Source organism: Ammospiza caudacuta, chromosome 8, assembly GCF_027887145.1.
Source record: "Ammospiza caudacuta isolate bAmmCau1 chromosome 8, bAmmCau1.pri, whole genome shotgun sequence".
In the NCBI taxonomy this organism is placed as follows: Eukaryota; Metazoa; Chordata; class Aves; order Passeriformes; family Passerellidae; genus Ammospiza; species Ammospiza caudacuta.
The window spans coordinates 40,898,913-40,919,857 of NC_080600.1; positions in this window are offsets into that span (position 1 = coordinate 40,898,913).

Here is a 20,945-nt window from a genome sequence, read left to right on the forward strand (position 1 = left end):
CCAAAACATTTTTCAATTTCACAACATCACAGAGTATACAGTTGCAAAGTAAACAGTTCAAAATTATGAAACTTTGAAATATTTCTAAGGTATCTGAGTGAATAGGCCTGCAGGATACATCTTAATTAAATTAATTGTGTGTCCTGCGATTTGATCACCTTTAGTGAAATCACAAAGAAAGTTTTTTGTATATGAAGCTATAAGTGAAAACAAGTGGACCCGAGAGTTTCCTTTCCACTGACAAATTAATGAGCGGTGGCCAAAATGACTTTAATATAAGAGTTGATTATCAGATAGTGGGAGGCTGAATAAAATTAGATGTCTACAGCAAACATCTCTTTTTCCCATGTCTAAAGAAGGATTTCCCAAATCAAGACCACCAATCACAAGTTATGTTTTAACTACAGTGAATTGAACTGGTTCAATGTAACAAAAGGAAAAAATTATATGAATGATCACATCAATTCTTTCTCTTTTCTTTTTCAGGATTATTGTCTGGGAAAAGGGATGCTGTATCTGAAATGGAACACAGTAGTGATATGGTGAAAGGAAGAAAAAAGCTACAGTTGGAGGATATTTCGATTTTTTTAAAAAACATTTTTGCCCATGTACTAGTGCCGAGGAAACATGAATGGGCACGAACGTCTATTTTTAATGAAAGAAAAGAGTTGATTCACTCTCAGGCAGCAGTAACGTAACTTATTTTCTAACAGCAAGAGCCAAGCATATGGTATTCATCATTAGCAGTAGCAACAGAAGCCGTTTCTGCCGGGCCGGGGCTGCAGAGCCCTCCTCCAGGAGCCAGCCCTGCCTTGCTGGGCTCCCACCTTCCCCTGGCACTCCTGATGCCTTTCTTGGGGCTTCCCTAAAAAATAGAGGCCACACAAGATTAAGAGAATAAAAGCAGATATGTTTATTGAGGGGCCTTCAGGTGCATTAAGCAGATGAGCTCTGGCGGTGTTCACAGGGGTCTTAGGACAAGGGAAGAGATGAGAATGTTGACTCCATGTTTCAGAAGGCTTGATTTATTATTTTATGGTATATATAGTATTAAAATTATACTAAAAGAATAGAAGAAAGGATTTCATCAGAAGGCTAGCTAAGAATAGAAAAAGAATGATAACAAAGGCTTGTGGCTGACCGAGACAGTCTGGACAGCTGGGCTGTGATTGGCCATTAATTAGAAACAGCCACATAAGACCAATCACAGATGCACCTCTTGCATCCCACAGCAGCAGATAATCATTTTTTACATTTTGTTCCTGATGTCTCTCAGCTTCTCAGGAGAAAAAAATCCCAAGGAAAGGATTTTTCATAAAATGTGTCCATGACAATGAACCCTGTCTGAGGGGCTACACCCAAAATGGACAGCAGGTCATGAGATTTTCACACTTTTATAAAGTTTGGTCCATTTCCATATTGTTGGTTGTGATCTTCCAACTACAGCTTCAGGTAATGAAGTAATTTACCTCAAGTTTGCTTCTCCCCCAGCTTATTTTTTTTAATGCTTTTCCAGACCTTATACTTTTCCCGTCCTTGATTCCCAGGCCTAGAGAGGAATTGTTTCGTCTAATCAAAATGGGAAGGCAGTAGCTAACACTCCATATGGAGTTTAGAGTTATACACTAAAGAATTGCAGGATTACAAATATATGAAAAATAGAAAGCTAAAATCCTATGGCATCACTACTAGTGCCCATGGCCCCAACGTGCCATCTAAGATTCCAACCCCATGAGCTGCTTTTGTATTCTCAGTGAAACCAGTTCCATAATTAATGCTGTTCTACCTTTGCCCCTTTTTCGTGCTAGTGGTTATGAGCTGTATTCATCTACAGGGCTATCAGGTCTATCTGAAGAAGCACTATATGACAAGAAGAGCTTTTTATTTATTTTTCCCACCTCCTCTCTTAGTAATTGGCTGGGCAGCTTGTAGATGTGAATCAAAGCTGGAGCTGTCAGTGAGCAGCTTTTAAAATGTCCTTACCATTCCCCATTATCATTATGCTTACACACTACACCAGCAGCTAAGCTTTGGCTTGGTAGCCACAGCCATCATCTCTATTCCTCTATAGCTTTCAAAATGTTCCTGCAAAACAGAAATTCCTGGCAATGCATCAGGACGGAGACAAATGTTTAATATCCACGTCGCTAATGGTAAAACTGAGACACAGCTTGTTCTAAGTGGCCAAACCCAAGTGTTTCAGGCAGTGAGAGATCTCCATGTGGCTAGCAGCCCTGCTGGGTCCCTTTCACACCAGCCCTTGCTGGAACAGCCCAACTCCAGCCCCTGCAGACACCTCAGTGCACTCATCAATGATCTTGGGTGTGCTCTCAGCAGCTACTGTGGTGCTGCATTAAATCCTGCTTGAGATGAGAGGAGGTTTATTCAGATATCAAGTTGGATGGTGAACTTTTTGCTGCCTTGCAATGGGATTTGGAGTGGGGAAAACGAGCTGTAGGTGCCTCATCCCTGGAAATGTCCAAGGCCAGGCTGGACAGAGCTTGGAGCAACCTGTGATTGGGAAAGGTGTCCCTGCCCATGGCAGGGGGTGGAATGAGATGAGCTTTAAGGTCCCTTCCAATCCAACCCATTCAATGATTTTATAATCAATTGTAACCTTTATTGCCTGTTTACACTCTCCATCACAACTTTCAGTCTTATGAAAAGTCACTTATTCCTCAACATCAAGCTCTCTTCTGTTCATTTCTGTATTCATTTAAACTGAGAGATGAATCCAGCTACGGGTTGGCCTGGGAGCACTCTATTGTTGCTGTCCTCAAAATTCCAATTCAGTTTGTACTTTGTTTTTACAAAATCTGATGGTATTGCGTAAAACATTGTTATGTTGTGCTGTTACTAGATTGTGTCAAATCAGGAAAATAATTGGAGGCTGCCATTCATCTCAGAATATTTTAATTAGTGGATTTCTTTATCTGTCTTAAATTACAAACTACTTCCTCTTTGAAACTAGAAAAGTGTGGAGGGCCTCATTAATTCTGTCTCTGTATTGCACTTGAGCACTACTAGAGATTTAAGTTAGTGACTGAAATGTGAGTTTTGCTTTCAGTACCTTTATGTTTTAGTCTCCCGCTTCTTCCAACACCCCCCAGTTTTCCATTTGAAACACAATGCTTCTCTCTTCCCTTTTCTGTTAAAGGCTGGTTTGTAATGATGGCAGGATTATGTGAATACTAATACAGGTATTTGTATTCTCTAAAGGCAAGACAACATCGGTTCTGGTCTGTAAATATGTACAACAGTTTATGACTTTCATGAAATATTGGAGGAATGCAGAGATGAGAAGTTTAGTAGTATGGTAAGAAAGCCAAAATCCAAACAATGCTTCAAAGGCTTTAAAAATAAATCTTTATGTTGGTGTTGACAAAACTGAAGTAGTGCCATTTGAGACAGATTTTTCCATTGAGAGGCAATTTCAAAAGAGCAATTATATTCGTATTTGGCCAAAGTGGTGTCCTATCTGAGGCCACCTAGACGCAGAGCAAGATGAATTAATGCACCAGCCTCTATCCAGAGCCAAGGGACTTCTGTTGCTTCCAAGGAAGATTGCCTTCTCACATGCAAACTTGTAGAAGAGCTGATGATTTATTCCATAGTGGAAAACCTCCCAGATTCTCTGCGATGAAAAAATTTCTGTATTTCTGCTTTGGACCATTTTGCTCACCAAAATTTGGGTATCTGCTTGGCTGAGGCAAACCATTAACCCTTGTTTGATACCAAGGTCTGAAAGTCATTAATGCAACAAATTAATAGTTTAGGGCAAACTTTTGGGGATTTTTTTTTTAATGATAGATTGTTTCTTCTTCATTCTCTTTGAAATTTTTTCAATCCTTGGAAATATTAGTGAGAAAACTGAACTGACTCAGGTTTTTACTTGAAAAGGATGATCTGATGGGTCCAGCCCCTGTGCTCAGGGGATGCTGAATGCCCATCTGGGAAATCCTGTGATCCACCAAATAAGGTGGTAAATTTTACCTGCCAGCCTCACAGATTGCAGAAAAGCAGAAGCAATTGAGATAATCAATGAAATTGGAACAAAAAAAAATGGGGAAAATGTGGGAAGCAGAGAATTTCCCTTGCAAATGTAAGGCTATGGATTTCCATCCTTACTTGCACCTCCTGGGGAGAGGAAGAGGAGGGGGATTAGATGAGGTGGCTCTGCTCTGCCCTTTTATTCCCTGGGGAAGAGGGGATGCAGCATCCTGGACCTTCAGACTTGTGGCTGTTATGGGATGGTCTGAGCACTTTGGAGATTTGGTGGGAGCAGGCAAATTTTTACCAGTTTTTGTTGCCAAGCTACACACCACAAATGTGTCTGTAAGCCCTGAGAAATAAATACGACTGCAGCTTTGTTTGTAAGTGGCATAAAAACAACAGAGACAGCCAGTCAACCAGCTTTTATAAATTATGATTTTAAACTGAAAACATAATTTGAGGTCAAGGCTGCTGCTCTGATTTCCAGGAATTTTTTTTTCTTTTAATTCCCTGATTTTTTACCTCTTCCTCCATCATGAACTTTTACCCATGTTCAAATATTCAAAGCAGAAATAAATGAGGAATAAGGAGTACTATTCTTAGAGGGTAAAAGATGAGGATTTCAAATTAAATTGCAAGGTATTTGAGTTCTTTGAACAACTTCATGTTTTCCTGAGGTAAAAGGTGTGCAGCCCTTCAGATATTGTTGCTGTATTTTGGGACTTCAGCTGCAGACGTGTTTGTGTGCAGCCAAAACAGCCTTTGCAGCACATTGGGGAACAAAGATTTCAAATCAGTTATTTAGATTAAAAAAAACCCTAAATTCCTAACACCAATTCCAATACTGCTGTAAAATTCTCCCAAAATGAAAGGTGTGGTGCTTGCATCACTGATATTGGTAGAAGATATAAGAATTTGTATGAACTTTTACTAATTAATCTCAACTGTTTATTTAAATTGAACAATATTTGCTTTTGTTGTTTATCGTGCAGATGTCCTCCCTTTAGGTTTTTTTTTTTTTTTTCCCTTTTAAGCTTTTAAGGCTTTTTATTGCTGCCTAATCCCTTCCAACGTACTGTATATCACATTTATGAAATGTATGGGTAGCAGAGAGCAGCAGACAACTTTGTTTTTAAACAAAGACCCCAGGATAAGGGGCAATGTTTTTCCCCTCACAGGTGATGGAGTACGTACAAAGAATGCAGCGGATAATGGCAGTCCTGTCCTCTGAACAGATGGTGATGGTCCTGTTGCTAGGATAAGGCCTGAAGAATTTAGTTTTTAATTCCACATTATTTGCCTCAGTGCCATGAATATCCCTAGGTTTCCTCGGGCAAAAATACAACAAATACACAGAAAGAGAAAGAGAAGTGACATGCGGATAGAAAAGGAGACAGAGCACGGGAAAGGACTGGAGCCAGGTCAATAGAAGCTTTTGGGAAAATGTCTGCTCAGCTGTCTGCAATCACCTGGGTTTGAAAGGCAGGCAGGAAGGAAGATTGGTTTGGCATGAGAACGAGGCCTTTGATGCTTTAGATACCACAGAGAAAAATACGCATTTCTTCCCATTAGAAGTCTGTTGACTTTCCTAATTAAGATAAACATGTTTCTGAAGAAGTTAGCTCTCACAGTACTACATTTGTAAAAACAACCATGCTTTTAAAATATATACACAGACAAGGACGTGTGCCAAGAACTAGTGCTGGTGTGGTCTTACAAATCACTTTACAGGAATATTTTTAAATCATTGCTTTATTTAAAAGTGAGTGGATTTCATTCCCTCCAGTCAATTAAATATCTAATTTCAACTCAAGTAGATAATAACCAAAGTATTTTTATATAAATGAATGAACAGTTAGAAAACTGTTAAACACACAGCCCTCAAGCATGAAAAATATATTCGTTTAACTGTTTTATTCTTTTATCACTAATTTACTACAGAGATTTTTGCACTTACATCATTTTCAGTTTTGGCACTGGGGGAAAGAAATCTTATTTAGAAAAATTAATTCAGATTGAAATTCTCAAAGATCCCGGTTCCACCTGAATTATTCCATCAACCATATTAAGGATGTGGTGGACAGTGCTGGTGGAGTTGTGATTTTTCCACAATGGAAATTTTGAAAAAAACCCCAAAACTATGAAAACTACCAGTGACCCAGTTCCCACAACAAAGCACATGTTAAATGTTAAAAAACATGTTGAATTCATAAAAAGACACAGTGCCTGTAAAATGTACAGTACCTGAGGTTTGGGGGATTAATTGCAATATTCTCCTCTTTCTAGGTGCCTGCACAAAGCCAGACTGTATTAAGTGATTTAAAGGAGCCCCATATCAGATGCTCTGGGATTGGTGAGTGTCTGGTTCAAATTGTTGATTTTTCCTCTGTAGTGATTCTGGTAATTGGGATGTGGTCCATGCCATCCTCATCACGATTTATCACACAATAATGTAATGAGAAGGAAGTTACACAATGCAAACATCTCATATTTTGTGAAATATGATTTGCATGAATATTTTGTAAAAATAAGTTGAGAAAAATGTGGATATGACTATATGGGACAGAGAATGCACTGTGTACCAAAATACATTGTATATGTTATTTTCATTGTGTGTGTTTATGCATATACATAATTCATATTTTTGCCCTCAAAAATTTGACAGAATTTAATTTTATCAATAATGGGGTGTTATGTTTCAGGCAGGGTTTCAAAACCAGCTCATTTGGAACAGAAACTTTTCTTGGTCTTCAAGCAGTTTCTGTTTTCATTATCTTTCCAGAAATATTATTAAGTAATCTAAAATGGATCAGAATTAATTGATATTCAGTTCTCTGGGTGTCACATTGCCTTGGAACCTCATAATTACCAAATAGGCAAGAAAATAATCATGAACACACTTTTGCTAATATATTTTATTTCCAAGCACCCTTTTATTTTTACTTCAGTTTTTGGTGACATTGGTGATTGGTTCATAGAATTCCTTCTCCCTCATCTTCATCATCTTGAAAAATATTCAACCAGATTGTTGAATATTTGTTTTCTTTCTTAGCATCTCTAGATGTTACCTGGCTGTTCTCAATTCTCATTTTGTTCAGGGCATAGTCACTTGTTCTACCACATTCAGAGCATTAATAGAATTTTGCTCAATATTAGATGCCCATCAGAGAGATGTTTTGGGTGCAGATGCCATCTGACTACCTGAGGGACACAACTCCAACCTCTACATGTCTTGGTGAGGCTGCTGAATCGATGTATTTTTCAGTTTATTGTACGAAATGATGGGGTGAATTTGGTTCACAGCCCTTCATGTGTAAATAAATAAAAATACCTCTGAAACTTGATCGGAGATGAAAGAAACCATTTCCGTCGGAGAGAGGCAGAAGTGGTTTCCCATGCCGTGTGCTTTGTGATACACACAGAAGCCTTTGTGGCTCATCTTGTTTATCCTTCCTATTCTGAGCAGGAGTCAGACACAAGCCTTAAAATGGGATAATGTGTCACTTCTGACATTGCTCTTTTGCTGTAGTTTGTGTTCTTGCCTTAAATATTGGCTGTTCTTTTAGAAGCCCATTGTGAAGGGGGATGTATGTGCTATTCTTCTCAATTCCTGGTTCTTACACTATCATACTCTGTGATCTTTTCAGATTATTAGGGTGGAATTCAGATTAGAAAATGTTTTATGTTTTAATCTCATCACAATGGTACATAAATTTCCTCAAAAACCAAGTTTTCTTTGCTTTCTAATCTTAGACCAATTTTTTTTTAATACAAAAGCAAAAGGTGCCAGTGGCACAGCTACCCCATGTAATGAAACACATAGATTTCTCTTCTACTTATTTTATTTCTCGCATTCATCATTCATATTTAATGCCACAGGCATTTGACTTCTTAATTCCCTATATTGAATTGAAGAGGCATGCACAGCATGCACTCCAGTTTAATGACTGGTAATTCTTCTTCATTGATGACACACTTTTTCACCTGGGAAACTTGTGGTGCCAAACTTCCCCTCACATGTGTGATGCAGTCAGTATCCTTAACAAGGTGGTGATGGCTGGAGAGTGGAATGACTGGAAAGTGTAAGGTCCTAACCTTAAATGCCTCTTGGACTGAGAGAACATTAGTCTAGAGGTTTTTCTGGTGACAGATATGTACATAATTATTATTTTTTTCTATAGTTGAACGTCAGTTACTGTTTTCTCTCCTGCTGGCTCTAGGACATGCCTCTTTGCTTATTCATTCTCTTTTTGTGAGCCAAACTTCGAGTAATACACAACTTTCCTACCCTGAGATAATTAACATTAATCTAACAAGTAGGTTTGGCAATAATATTTCTAACAAAAAGGTTTTGTAGACTTCAGCAGGACTAGAAGATCATATGAAGGATAAATTACAGTGTCTGACGTCAGTATTTTGGACAAAGATATGATGGACTAAGCACTATCCTGGACATTATTCTTTATTTACAGACATCTCACAGGACTGTTGTAGTTAAGGTTCGTTACTTGTAAAAGCTCAAGATTTTGGAATAAAATATTCTGTAGAACTACAAAGCATTAAGGCCATTATAAGAACATTGCACCTTTCCAGGTTTTCAAAGCACTTTAGAAGCATTTGCCAACCCTCATAGCACTGAAACATGGGAAGTCTTATCTTTTATTGATTTCCCAAGTGGGTTGACTGAGACATTGAAGAGTCCTGGTTAGCTAACTGTGAGCACTCTGATAGCCAAATGCAAAGTCTGAAGGAAAACAAAAAATGACACTGAACTTCCCCTCCAACTATTAGAGGGAAACCTTTTGGAGAGCTTCCCTCAGGAAAACAGAGGGAAAGACACAGAGATGAAGTCGCCTGGTTATTCAGGCAGAGCAATCCTGAATAGGAGCAGGAGAATGTGGAGGGATTTTGCCATTAAATTCAGCTCCAGAGTAGAGGAAAATCCTTAATTCAAAACTTGCCAACATGTGTGTTCTTCGTGATGGCCTGCAGATGGATGGGGAGGGGATTTTTTTGGGAGAGGAAGGCTAGATAAAATAATAAGTCCAGTTTGGTTCTTTGTGTTGCAGGAAAGGTGGACGTTTCTGATCCTTTTCCATCTCACATCACTTTTTCAGCAAGCTCCAAGAAGTGAATGAAGTTATACTTGAGTGAGTGCAGTGATCACGTCACGAGAAAATAAGTGTTATTCTGTTCATGAATGGTGATTTAACTGTAGTTTTGGTAGATGCCTTGAAGTTTTCCTTTGGCATATATCCTAAAGGAATAAAAAATAAATTAATGGCACATTGGAAAGGATCTGCAAACATTTCAACATAGAAGTACAAAGCTGATGTCTGGGAGGGATTTCAGAGGTCATCTAGTTGCAACTCCTGTCCCAAGGCAGGAGCAGCTCTACCTAAAATGTGCTTTGGTTGTCAGGTGGTTTTTTAGCCTTGGAAATTTTCCATTATTTTCATAACTTTCCATAGTTCTCCCTTCCACCCCCCGCCCTTGAAGATCTTAATGTATTTAGTGTTCTGATTTCTCTTTAGCAGTTAAAAATGTCTCAGAAAGTGGTTATTAATAAATCATTAAAAGTTTGCATCTCATTTCATTTCCTTGGTGCTCTACTACTCTTTATTTCCAACCACAGTGCAAAGTAATTTTGAAAACAGAAGGAGGAATCTTTCAAAACTGAATCAAATCTAAATGATGGGTGTACACCCAGAGATTTTTTTCCTTTTCCTGGAATGCTCTTTGTTATTCAAGTTATTTGCTTAGATTAAAGATTTCTTAGCCTGATCTTGTTTTATCTGGCGTTGGTGAAGAAGAAATAATCATGCATGCAAGGCTTTACAAGCTGCATATCTTAAACATGGAGTCACTTCACCAATAGGGCTTTCCTGGGAATAGGGAATAGCAAGGTTGAATATAAGGCTTGATAACTACAGATATTTTCAGTAGCACCAAAGGAGGTATGGGAAGTGATGAAAAAACTTATGAAAGGTAAACGGACTATAATTCATACTAAATATCTCCCCTTGTGCAGAAGCTCTTTTTAAATTACTCAGATAAATGAGCTCATTTATGGAATATTTTGTACTGCATGAACTTATATGGGCACCTGTCATGTATATATATTTTTAATACTGAACTCATATAGATGGCTTAAAGTCCCCCTTGCCCTTTAGTAAATTTAAATCTCCCACAAAGCTGCTGTACAGTAGTCATAAAGAAACATTTATGGTTCAACATAATTTCCCTTCATTTCTTTTTCTCTTTCTTTAAAAAAAAAAGGCAGTTTAAAAGTAATAAAGCACTTCCTTCTGTAAATCTTTGATCTTTTTTCTTCCTAAGGGAAGATTAATTTGTAAATATGCTAATGGATTTGTATAATATGAAACCTTCATAAGAAAAACTACATTAGTTCATATGAATGAACACATCTATCTTATTCAATTTATAAACTAATGGCTGAGAGCATCAACAATGCATTCTGCTCAGTCTCGTGTCCAAAATCACTGCCCGTGTTTCAAAGACAGCACCGAATTTTGTGAGAAAAAAAAAAAAAAGGTTTGGCCAATTTTATTTTCCCTATTTTTTTTTTTAATTTATTTGCAATGGTGAGATTTGCTGCTGTTACAGCCAGGTGAGAACCCTGCTCTGAAGAAATCCTATGTGGTGGGAGTTGCATTATGTGGATGCAATGCACCCAGCTGCACACCCTCCTGATGGATCCTGGTGGTTTCCAGCAGGGTGCTGAGCCTGTGACCACAGGGGTCCCTCAGATCAGGTTGCTTACATGGCTGAGAAGCTGACCCTCACCAGCTCCTCACTGGGATCGTGATCCTGCCCATTTCCTTCCAGCTGGAAGCCTTGGAGGATGTTGGTTCCAGCACTGCGGCAGCCGGATGCAGTGATCCTTGTGGATGCCTGCCAGTGCTGCTGTGTCTCTCTGCTCCCCAAGCCACTGTGGCTGCACTGGGCCCAAACTGCCCTCTCTGCTCTGTGGCAGGAGGAGATGGGCCATGGGCAAGGATTTAATGGGGGGATTCCACTCAAGCTGCACACAAAAGCACACAAAAGTGGTTCACTGGAAAGTTTTCATTCTCTGTTTGTGTCCTGGGTGCCTCTAGGCAATGCAGAGTTCCTTCCTCATTCCCCTTTCCCCCCCAAGCCCACATTTCACCTCTCCATGGGTTTTTGCCTTTATTTCTATTATTCTGGTGCTTGGCTGAGAAGCCATGGAGGGTTGAGGTTTACTCCAGTGAGGTTGTGGCACCTCTTCTGGGACAATGGAACTGGCAGTGGAGAGGACACAGAGAGGCTGGGGCAGAACCTTCTGTGTCCATCATTTCCTTTCTGACCAGATCTCTCTACTATTTAATTCTCTCTGTGATTTTTTTCCTCCTGGTTTTCCTTGCCTCTTTTCTTTTCTGAATGAAACAATCCTAATAGAAACTCGACATTATTAAGTGAATGTAAAAATCATAGTTTGCGTGTTGACTCAGAGTGGCTGTGCATGGTCATGCTGTGGCACCCCAACCCACAGGGGAAATGCTGCTCTTAGCCGTGGGCTCATCTCTCTGCTGCTCCACAAGGAAGAAATCCACATACTTTGGTTCATTCCCTTCAATATTTTTATTTAAAAAGGATTTAAATTGATTTTGAATTTAGCCCTAATTTTGATCCAATTTTGTTTGCAGAATGAAGCTTAGCGCCGGCGAAGTCCAAGTGGTGCCCTTGTACCTCTAAGCACCTCTAAGCTTTACAGGGTGATTTTTCATGCCTGGTTTATTAAGGTAAGCACAGATATGCTGAACTTCAAGCCAGCATAGCTAATGAAGGATTGTTTGATGTGCTGGGGGTACTCAGTGCTGCCGTCGTTAGCAGCCTCTTTTCCCAAGGGCCGACAGATTTGTGTCCAGCTCCGGCTCGTGGCTTTCATCCTGCTGCCATAAACAAAAGGTGTGCATTTCTTCAGGCCTGGAGCTTACCCAGGCTCCTTCCCTCATTTGATGCTATCGTGCTCTGGATAAGAATGGAATTGCAATGTGCACCTTGAGGCTGGAGAGAAGGAGCGCAGGGAGGCAACCCACAGCTGATTCCTAATAGGGGTGGGTGGGAAGGAAGTGTCAAATGCTGCTCAGAATAAATGAATATTACAAAGGGGTCTGGAAAGAGCAGAAATAACAACGATTCAGACCTTTTTTTCTTTTTTTTCCCTTTCTTTTCTGTCCAGGAAATTCTTTCCAGGGCTTCTCAATAAGAGTGGGGATGGAGGATGAGCAGAGGGAAACTGGTGGGAGAGACGTGGCTGCTGTAATGAACAGAGCTGAGCCTGCCGTGCCAGAGAGTCTGTTCTCTTTAAAAAAGAAAAAGGCAGGGGGTGGAGGGAGGCTCAGGCTTTTCTCTAGCAAACTTTTCTTCCCAACAGTCAAAAATAATAGAAAGTAGGCATAGAAGAGATCTGTTAATTGATCTTGTCCATATCTTGCCCAACACAGGGTTATTCCCTGCAGCATATTTACTAGTGCTGAGTTCAGCTTTGTTTTTGAAACCTCCAGTGACAATCTCCCGAGGGAAGTGGTGAAAGCCTGACTCTACAGCCTACTACATCTCCTTGTCGATCTGCTTTGCAGAGGGAGACTCTCACAAACCAGGAAATATTTTCTGATGTTCAGCCTACACCCCTCATATTCTTTTTTTTTTTTTATTTCTGTCTTATTAATTCTATTTATACTCCTCTGTATCATGCAAAATAATGTCCTTCCAGGAGCACATCACGAGTTCTACCACCAAAAGGTTATGTTCTTGAGAAAGAGGAGCTTTGCCTCATGTTGATTCTTTCTCAACCAAAGTAAATGCATAATTAAATTCCCTGATCTATTGCTGGCTCATAGGTGGTTGTTAAACAACTGCAGGTAATTTTAGGTAAGTCTCTAAACTCAAGATATTCTACATAAAATAAATCAATAGGATGAATCCTTAACACTTTTTAAAATTTAATTTCTAAGATCTATATATATTTTTTTTTGCTTCACTTCATCAGTAGAAGCCTTTCTGCAAAGCATGTCCTTTCTCATTGCCTTTCCCCCGCTCCTAATCTTAGCACAAGATCACGATTTGGTCAAGGTCCTATTTAAATAGTTTTGGGGTTGCCAACATGGTGTGTTCTGATATTCAGATCTCATAATCCAATTTTGAAATTAAAGAGCTCGGGGCAAAAACACTCGCACAACTGAAATGCATGTTTTTGAGCACTGTGCCAGTGTTTTCTTAAGGATAATATACCAAACCTCCTCTTTCTCTTCCCAATTAATACAACAAATGTCATTTGCACAAAATCTCCCTTTTTAACTCGTGCCCCGTGTGAGCACGAGAGGCAGCAGAAATGTAAGCTGGGCTGTGATTTCAGGGAAGGTATCTGAATTCCAGCTGAATGCAGAAAATATGCAGAAGAGCAACTGATTTATAGTGCCTCGCTTGCTGTCTTAGCAGAACGATGTTCTCTGTATTCCCAGCAAAGGAAAAAAATAAGTCGGCGTGTTTCCCCCCCCATACCAAGGCTTTTTCTCCCCTCTCCCCAAGCCATTATTCCAAGTTTCTCAGTATTAAATCTAAAGGTTCATCAACTCACATCTTTACAGCTCTGTCTTTCTGTATACAGGACCCTGTCTGCCTGTTTCCTCTATTGCACTATTTTGTTTGTACTACTGTAATCATTTTGCTGGCCCAGATCTGTGTGGGTGTGCTGGCAGCTTTACAACAAAGTTACATGGGAACTGAGTTAAGGTTGAATATTTATTAGAAGAAGCCATCTGGCGTCAGGCTGTCTGTACAGGGGGGCTTATTTCTTTAGTAGTCTCTCCTTTTTCTCCCTAGCTCTTCCTCCCTCTCTCTCCGTTTCTCATTTACGTGCCGCATATATGTGAAAAGTGGAACACACATCTTGACATATTGATTTGATTCTTGATATTTATAGCAATTAACCCCGCTCATGCGATTATCCCTGTCGCCTCACCCCGTACCCCTCTCTCTTTTCCCCCTCTCTGTTCCCGTGGTGGGGGATGCTGGGGGTCTGTTCCCATGGTGGCAGCCCCCCGGATGCTGCAGGGCTCCCTTCCCTCTCGTGCTGCTTCCCACAGCTCCAGCTTTGCTCAAACATCTCCCTCCTGCTCCTTCCACACTTTCCCTCCTCCAGCTCGTGAGCTCATAAAAGAGTGCAGCTCTCCAAAAAAACTCCCGGCTCACCATATTAAACAAACTGGCCAGCAGAAGGGTGTCCGTGCTATTTCACCATTTGTATGACATCGCCAGGCTTCAAAGTGCAGCCCCAAATTGCCAAAAGATGTTTACTTTACTTGCTTAAGAGCTCCTCGTAATTCAATTGTTCTCTCTCCCGCAGTAGAAGCACACATGCATCCTGAGCCCTGCTCTTATTGAGCTCCCACTGGTTATTTACTCACGGGCTTTCCTCCCTTGTTTTTTACACAGTGTTTGACTTTTTCAATTTTTTTTATTTTTTTTCTGTCTCAAGGTAATCTGTTTTTTCTGGGGTGCTCAACCACAAAGACCTTGACACATGCAGCTGTCTGGCTGAATTTTTTTCCCCCTCAGTGACAGAAAATTAGTGTTTTTTCCAAAATAATAAATTTTTTTTCTTTTTTTTTTGTGTTTTTTTCTTAACATGCACAAAGTTGGACATCCAAAACTGTTGGTCACCTTGGAAGACCTTGACCTATTTTTCCTAGCAGGCCAGGGAAGCTGATGCAGTCAAACTGGCAGCCCTTTCCCACCATTCCTGAATTTTGTAAGCTAATATTCCGGCCTCACAGCCTTGCATAACCTCCCTGCTCGTCGGTGTGGTGGTTTTGGTGGTGATGCCAGGTGGGAGAAGAGGAGCACTGGGCAGCAGAGATTCTTTCCACTGACACAAACAGTGAGTCACTACTGTCCTGTGATTATTCCCTGCTCTTCCTTTGCCAGATTTGCCTGCGGGGATGAAAGGAAAGTCCTTTCCCCATGACCTGTTCTGGGGGTTAGCAGCCTCCCAAGCTGTGGCACAGCACAACACGTGGGCTGGTTCTGAGCAGGGCAAAGCAAGGAGTGAGGGCTGGGAGCCATGGAGGCTCCGAGGATGTAAACTGGGAGATGTGGTGGTTCCCAGCCTCAGCCTCCCACTGCCTTTCTGCTGGCTGGGAGATTGGCAGCCTGTTGTCTCCTCCCCCAGGTAGTGTCTGTGGGCTTGTCGTGTCTTTCTGTGTGTTTAATCTGGGAAAGAAAAGAAATAAGGATGTTTCCATGTGGTGCGATAGGATGGATGAGCAACAGCCCTGCTTGGGAGCAACGCAAGGAGAAGGTTGTGATGCATGGGTGATGAAGGAGGCTGGAGAGAGGAGATGCTGAGCTCACCTTCCTTCCTCTTTTCTGAGTTGAAATGAAGGAGGCTGCTCATCTTCACTAGCCTGAGGTAATTCTTTATCTCTAATATGAAAAGGGCCAAGACAAGTACTCTGGTGAGCACCAGTGGTCGTAGCTCCTGATTCTCCATCAAAGTGGGAGAATAGAGAATCATGGAATTATGCAGGCTTTGTTTTCCATGCTTTATACACAATGACATGAGTCAACCCTGGGTGTGAAGCCCACCAGAGTTCCATTGCCCAGCAGGCTGGAAGGGCTGTGTTTAAACCAGTGGGAAACAGACACTGACGTTGTTGCTGCTGTTAATTCATTTGTCCTTTGGCAAATGAAGTCATCTTAAGTCATCCTGCATGATGATGATGGCCTTCTACAAGTATTGCAAAGCAAAGGCTGATGTTGGTAGTAGAATTCTGTGAGATGTTAAGAAGAAAAGTTGTGTAAAAGTGTTTCCTTTTTCAGGCCCACAAGCCTGGCAGTGATGCTTTCTCACTGGTATAAACCCTATTTTATGTACCAAAGAAGGGGCAGAACTGCTCATTACTGGTGTGAACAAAATATATAAAAAGAGGGTTGAGTTCAGGTTTGCTTTAAAGCTTTTTGCACTTATCAACTTTCCATGCTCTCTGGACAGGCAGCCTGAGTATTAATCTCTGGTGAAATATGTCAGTGCTTGCCCTGGGCTGGTGTTACACAGACCAGACCAGATCTGATAATGCCTGAGCAAGGACAGTGATGGGGCAGCAGCCTCTGACAGGGATGAGAAAGCAGCCCTGAGACAGGGTGAGTGCTCAGGATGGAGCAGGACATGGGGGAACCTTAGATTGAGCACTTTAAGCGGTGGGTACTGTCACCAATTAAAATAACCATAAAAAGCCAGACATTCCTCACTGGAATAACTCATAACAGATCCCCAGCACTGAGTTACCTTTCAGCAGAGCTCTGTGAGGGAGCCCTGGCTTCTGCAGTGTGTAGATCTGATCATGAAAAGAGGCAGAGAAAAGCTTTTTTTCCCATCCCAGACCACACTATCTCATTAGTGTCGCTCTGTGATGGCCCTTGTCAGGCTTTTTCCCCATTTCTGGAACCAGCACAGCTTTTCAGCAATCCATTTTTTAGTGTCCCCTTCCTGTCTAGGATGGAAGGAGAGGGAATAGAAGCCAGGGAATAACCCTTCTGTCTGATCTGGGGGTAACTCACAGAGCTGGTGACTGGCAGCATCACTTATATCAGGTCTCCTGTTCAATAAAAACACCAAATTTGGCCCATTGTGCTCCAGGCACAGACTGGGAACTCCACCAGAATAGCGGAAAGAGGAGATAGAAATGCAGACCAAGAAAGCAGGACCACTGATTAGGTCTTTTTAAAAAAAATGACACCCAGAAATCCCCAGAGAAGTTAATCTAATGTGTAAGCACAAGGCAGGGGAGTGTGTGTCTTAATGGGTGCCTTCAAGCTGACAAGTAGCTTGATTTCCAGCACCAGAAGTGAGTAAACACTTTAGTTTTGTCTGTTCCCACCTTTCCAGGTAGTCATTACAAAGTTTCTGTTGAGCCTTTTTCCTCTTTGATCAAATTTTCCTCCAGCTAAACTTACTCCTTTTTGTTTTTAAACAAGAGTATAAAGGTGCTGGCATGCATTTGAATGAAAAATATGAGTTTAATAATAATAGCACAGTAAAATACAGACTTCAAAACATGAATCCAGGCAGTGTGATTTGTGTTGGAAGAGCTGAGGGTCTGAGCTGTAGTAGAACCACGTGGCCCCTGTGGTGGAGCAAAGCCTCCCAGCCCCACGGTTATTCAGGGAGGGAGCCAAGTGACACAGTTAAATAACAACTGTGCTAAAATCCTCCTTGCTTTAGTGCTTTGTGAAAAAAGATGGGGTTGTGACAAGAATGTGTCTATTTTGAATTTTTGTGTATGAAGTGTTTTGATACCAAACCCAGTCTGTGCAGTATCCATGTTCTGTTCTAATGGCTGTTTTTTGCAGCAGTGAAACATCCTTGGGACCCTAAAACTTATTTTTTCAGATGTTAGAGTGCCCAAACGGGCCAGCTACAGATAAGACCCTTTTATTAGAGGGATTTCTGCTGCGTCCCCCATCCCTCAGAGCACCCTGGCTGCTCCCATGGGGCTGCACCAGCCCCAGATACTCCACTTATGAAACAGAACATGGTTTAAAACCCAAACTCTTCTCTCTGCTGCTCGTTTAGTCCAACAATATGTATTTTATTGTTGTTTCTTGACTTTTTCTTTGCAGACACAATTCCTCTGGGCTATTGTTGTTTCAACAAAAGAGGGGGAGGATAGGCTCAGAGAGTCACTCTGTGGCTTTCTGGTGAGGAATTAAGAAATACTCTAACAGTTTAATAATGATAATCTCCAAATAGTTCATAACGGCATTAAGGGTAATTAATGACATTTGAACAGTAAGAGTACTTAATCCCTAGGGAAATGTGATAACCACAATTTTATTTACATCTGAAGTTGTTTCAAAGGTAAAGGGAAAAGAATAATCTGTTTTTAAGATGGTTTCGTACTTGCACTCTTTCAGATTTTTTCCTTAATTTATTGTAAGCAAATAAAAATAATAGGTTTTTTTGCTAATAATAAAAACTGCATTCCATATTAGATACAGCATTAGGTTAAAAATAAAGAGGAACTCTTCTATGCTTCCTGTGGGATTAAGATTTTCTGAAAATTATAAATCACCAGTGATACTGTGGTTTACAAAGAAGGATAACTTCTTCTAAGAGACCCACATATTTACATTTTAAAAACATTTTTCATAGCCTTTAGAGCCATTAAAACAACTCAAATAATTTTGAGGATAAATGCTGCGTGCTTTACCTTTTATGTTTAAGCAGCACTTCTTATTTTCCCTGCACGCCGCTGACCTCCCTAAACCTTTGTAAAATGCTGTTACATCCTTTTACGTTTTCACATTTTTTACAATGAGGGGAAAAAGAACTCCTGTGATAGTTTTGTAGATAATACTAGAAGCAGCCTGATTCAGATGTTTAGCTTTGGAAAGTCAACAGAAGGAAAAGGCTTTCGTTGACCTTGGGTTTTGAGAATAAATAGGATAACACCTGATTCAAGACAGGAAGCTTTGGCTGGGGTAAATATGCAGAGCAAAGCAGAGGGTGTCAATCCAGTTTAGCATTTGAATGCAGCCTCTGCTCTTTTGGTTATGCTCTTGAGCCTGTTTCTACTTTTGGCTCTTACATTCCACAGAACTTCTGTAAAATCAGCAGGGACAGTGCTAATAAATTTATAATGTTGTTTTGTATTTCTGAACATAGTACCTCAGTAATTAGGTGAAATATTTATGATGAATATAAAACAATGCAAATTCATTTGTTTGCCTGAAAGCCAGCTTGTTATTTATTTAGATTTATCTTTGAATGATTCTTAAATTGAATCACAGTATGAATGAGGGTGATATTTAAAGCAGAGAAAATTTGCTATAGTGTATTGATGCATTACACTGTATTAGCTAGTGTTAAAGCTATGCAGAAGATAATTAAAAACAAAAAAACCCCAGAAACCAGAAAAACCCCACTTTGATCTGAGAATAATTCCTTTTTTTGTCTGATTTTTGGTAGGAATTCCACAAGCTGAATTAATTCCCTGCTGCTGAAATCTTTAATAGATCTTATGTTTCATTACAGCAAGCTGTACATACGTGAACTGGATCCTAAATTACAGGACAGGTAGGAGTAGGTTCAGCATAATGTGATCTAATTTTCACCTCAGCTGGCTGTGTTTTCCTTCATGGGCTACTACTTCCAGTAGTTTTTGTCATTTACTGTTTTCAGTCCTCTAACTAATTCTAATCCAATGAATGTAGTGACCTATGAAAGGAAATGTCTGTGCAAAGTGTCCCTGTGTTGATGATTATGAACTAAATTGTTTACTTCGTTTGGATTTTTTTTCCCCTTCCCTAAGTGAAAAATACCTTCCAAAAATAACTTCCTTTGCAAACATAATACTGTTGTTCTCCTCAACTTTTCTGCTTGACAGTCATCATGTTCATATCATGACTAAAGAAGGTTATCTTAAGGTAAAAAAAAAAAAAGGAAAATGCATGTATTAAGTTTGAAAAGGATGTTTTATTGTGATGTGAAAAAGTGTGCATCCACTAATAGGAGCAGCTATAGATTTTTCTGATATTTTATCTAATTTTGGGTGGACTGCTAAGGTGCTGAAAAATACAGAGGCTCACAGCTGGGAAGACTTCACCAATAAGCACTTTAGCAGTGTGCGATGTGAAAATATCTTCTGCTGCTTGCTTGATCTTGGTTTTGGCAAAAAATCCCTGAGTAATCAAAGGTGACCACCTTTTTTTGGCAAAAAATCCCTGAGTAACCAAAGGTGACCAACTCTTACATGAGTTGACCAAGCACATTTTCCACAAGGTTCTGTCTCACTGTCAAATCTACAGCCACTACCTGTGTGTTTGGGCAGCATATGGCCATTACTTGGGAGCTTTATTTCTCGGTTTTATCATCATTTTATGCTTATTTTATGAGCATATAAATAGATTTTAAAATAGCTTTGCCTCATTACACGACGGCATCTAGGCTGAGATGTTCAGACCGAGAGCAGGGTTCCTGGACATAAGCAGGGAATGAAGTTTGTGCTTTATGGTGTCTCGTGTTGCCACCAAATGTGCTGCCACCAGAGCACATGGACTGTGATTCAGGAGCAGGTGGGGACAGGAATGAGCCCTGTGTGTCATCTGTGACACGTTCAGCCCAAGGTGGAGGTAGGCACCTGCAAAGATTTGCAGGTCGGAATTTCTGTTTTTTCGTTGGCTTCCCAATATCTTCAGGAGATAAAGAGGCCTAGAGAAAATGTGGGGCCTCTCTATAAGGAAATGGGAAATCTGCTTACCTGGGATATGGAGAAGGTTGAGCTTCAATTTTTAAAGAGGGGGAAAAAAGGAAGATGCTCTGCGAGATGATGTAGGGGATCCTCCTGAAAACCATGTAGAAAACAAGGAGGTGATTTGTGACAGCCAACATGGATTCACTACAAGCAAATAATGCCTGATGTGATAGGGTTAGAGTGCTGTGGATAAGGAAAGAGTGACTGACCTCGTCTACCCAGAACTGTGCAGAGCATTTGATGCTGTCCTGCAGGACACCCTTGTCTCTAAACTGGAGGGATTTAAAGGACTGCATTTTCAATAAATCACCCATGCCTGCTGCTCACTTTCTGGGCTCTTAAAAATTATCTGAAACACGCTGAAAAACATAGAGGAGTGCTCAGTAAATTTAGTTGGCTTGAAATGTGCTACTGTGTGTTACTATGAGAATGCTGTTCGGAGTCTCTTGCTTCCACACGCGTCTTTTGGAAAACAATTTCCTTTTTGGAAATGCAAATCAGGCACTATGGTTTGATGCCATAGCAGAACTGGGAAGTTTGAGTCTGATGCAGAAATATTAGTGACAGAAGAGGTAATTGAGTGCTGTGCTATGAAATTTATTACTCAAGAAATTTCATTTGTGATTCCGCCTTAGAAAATTAAAACCCACACAT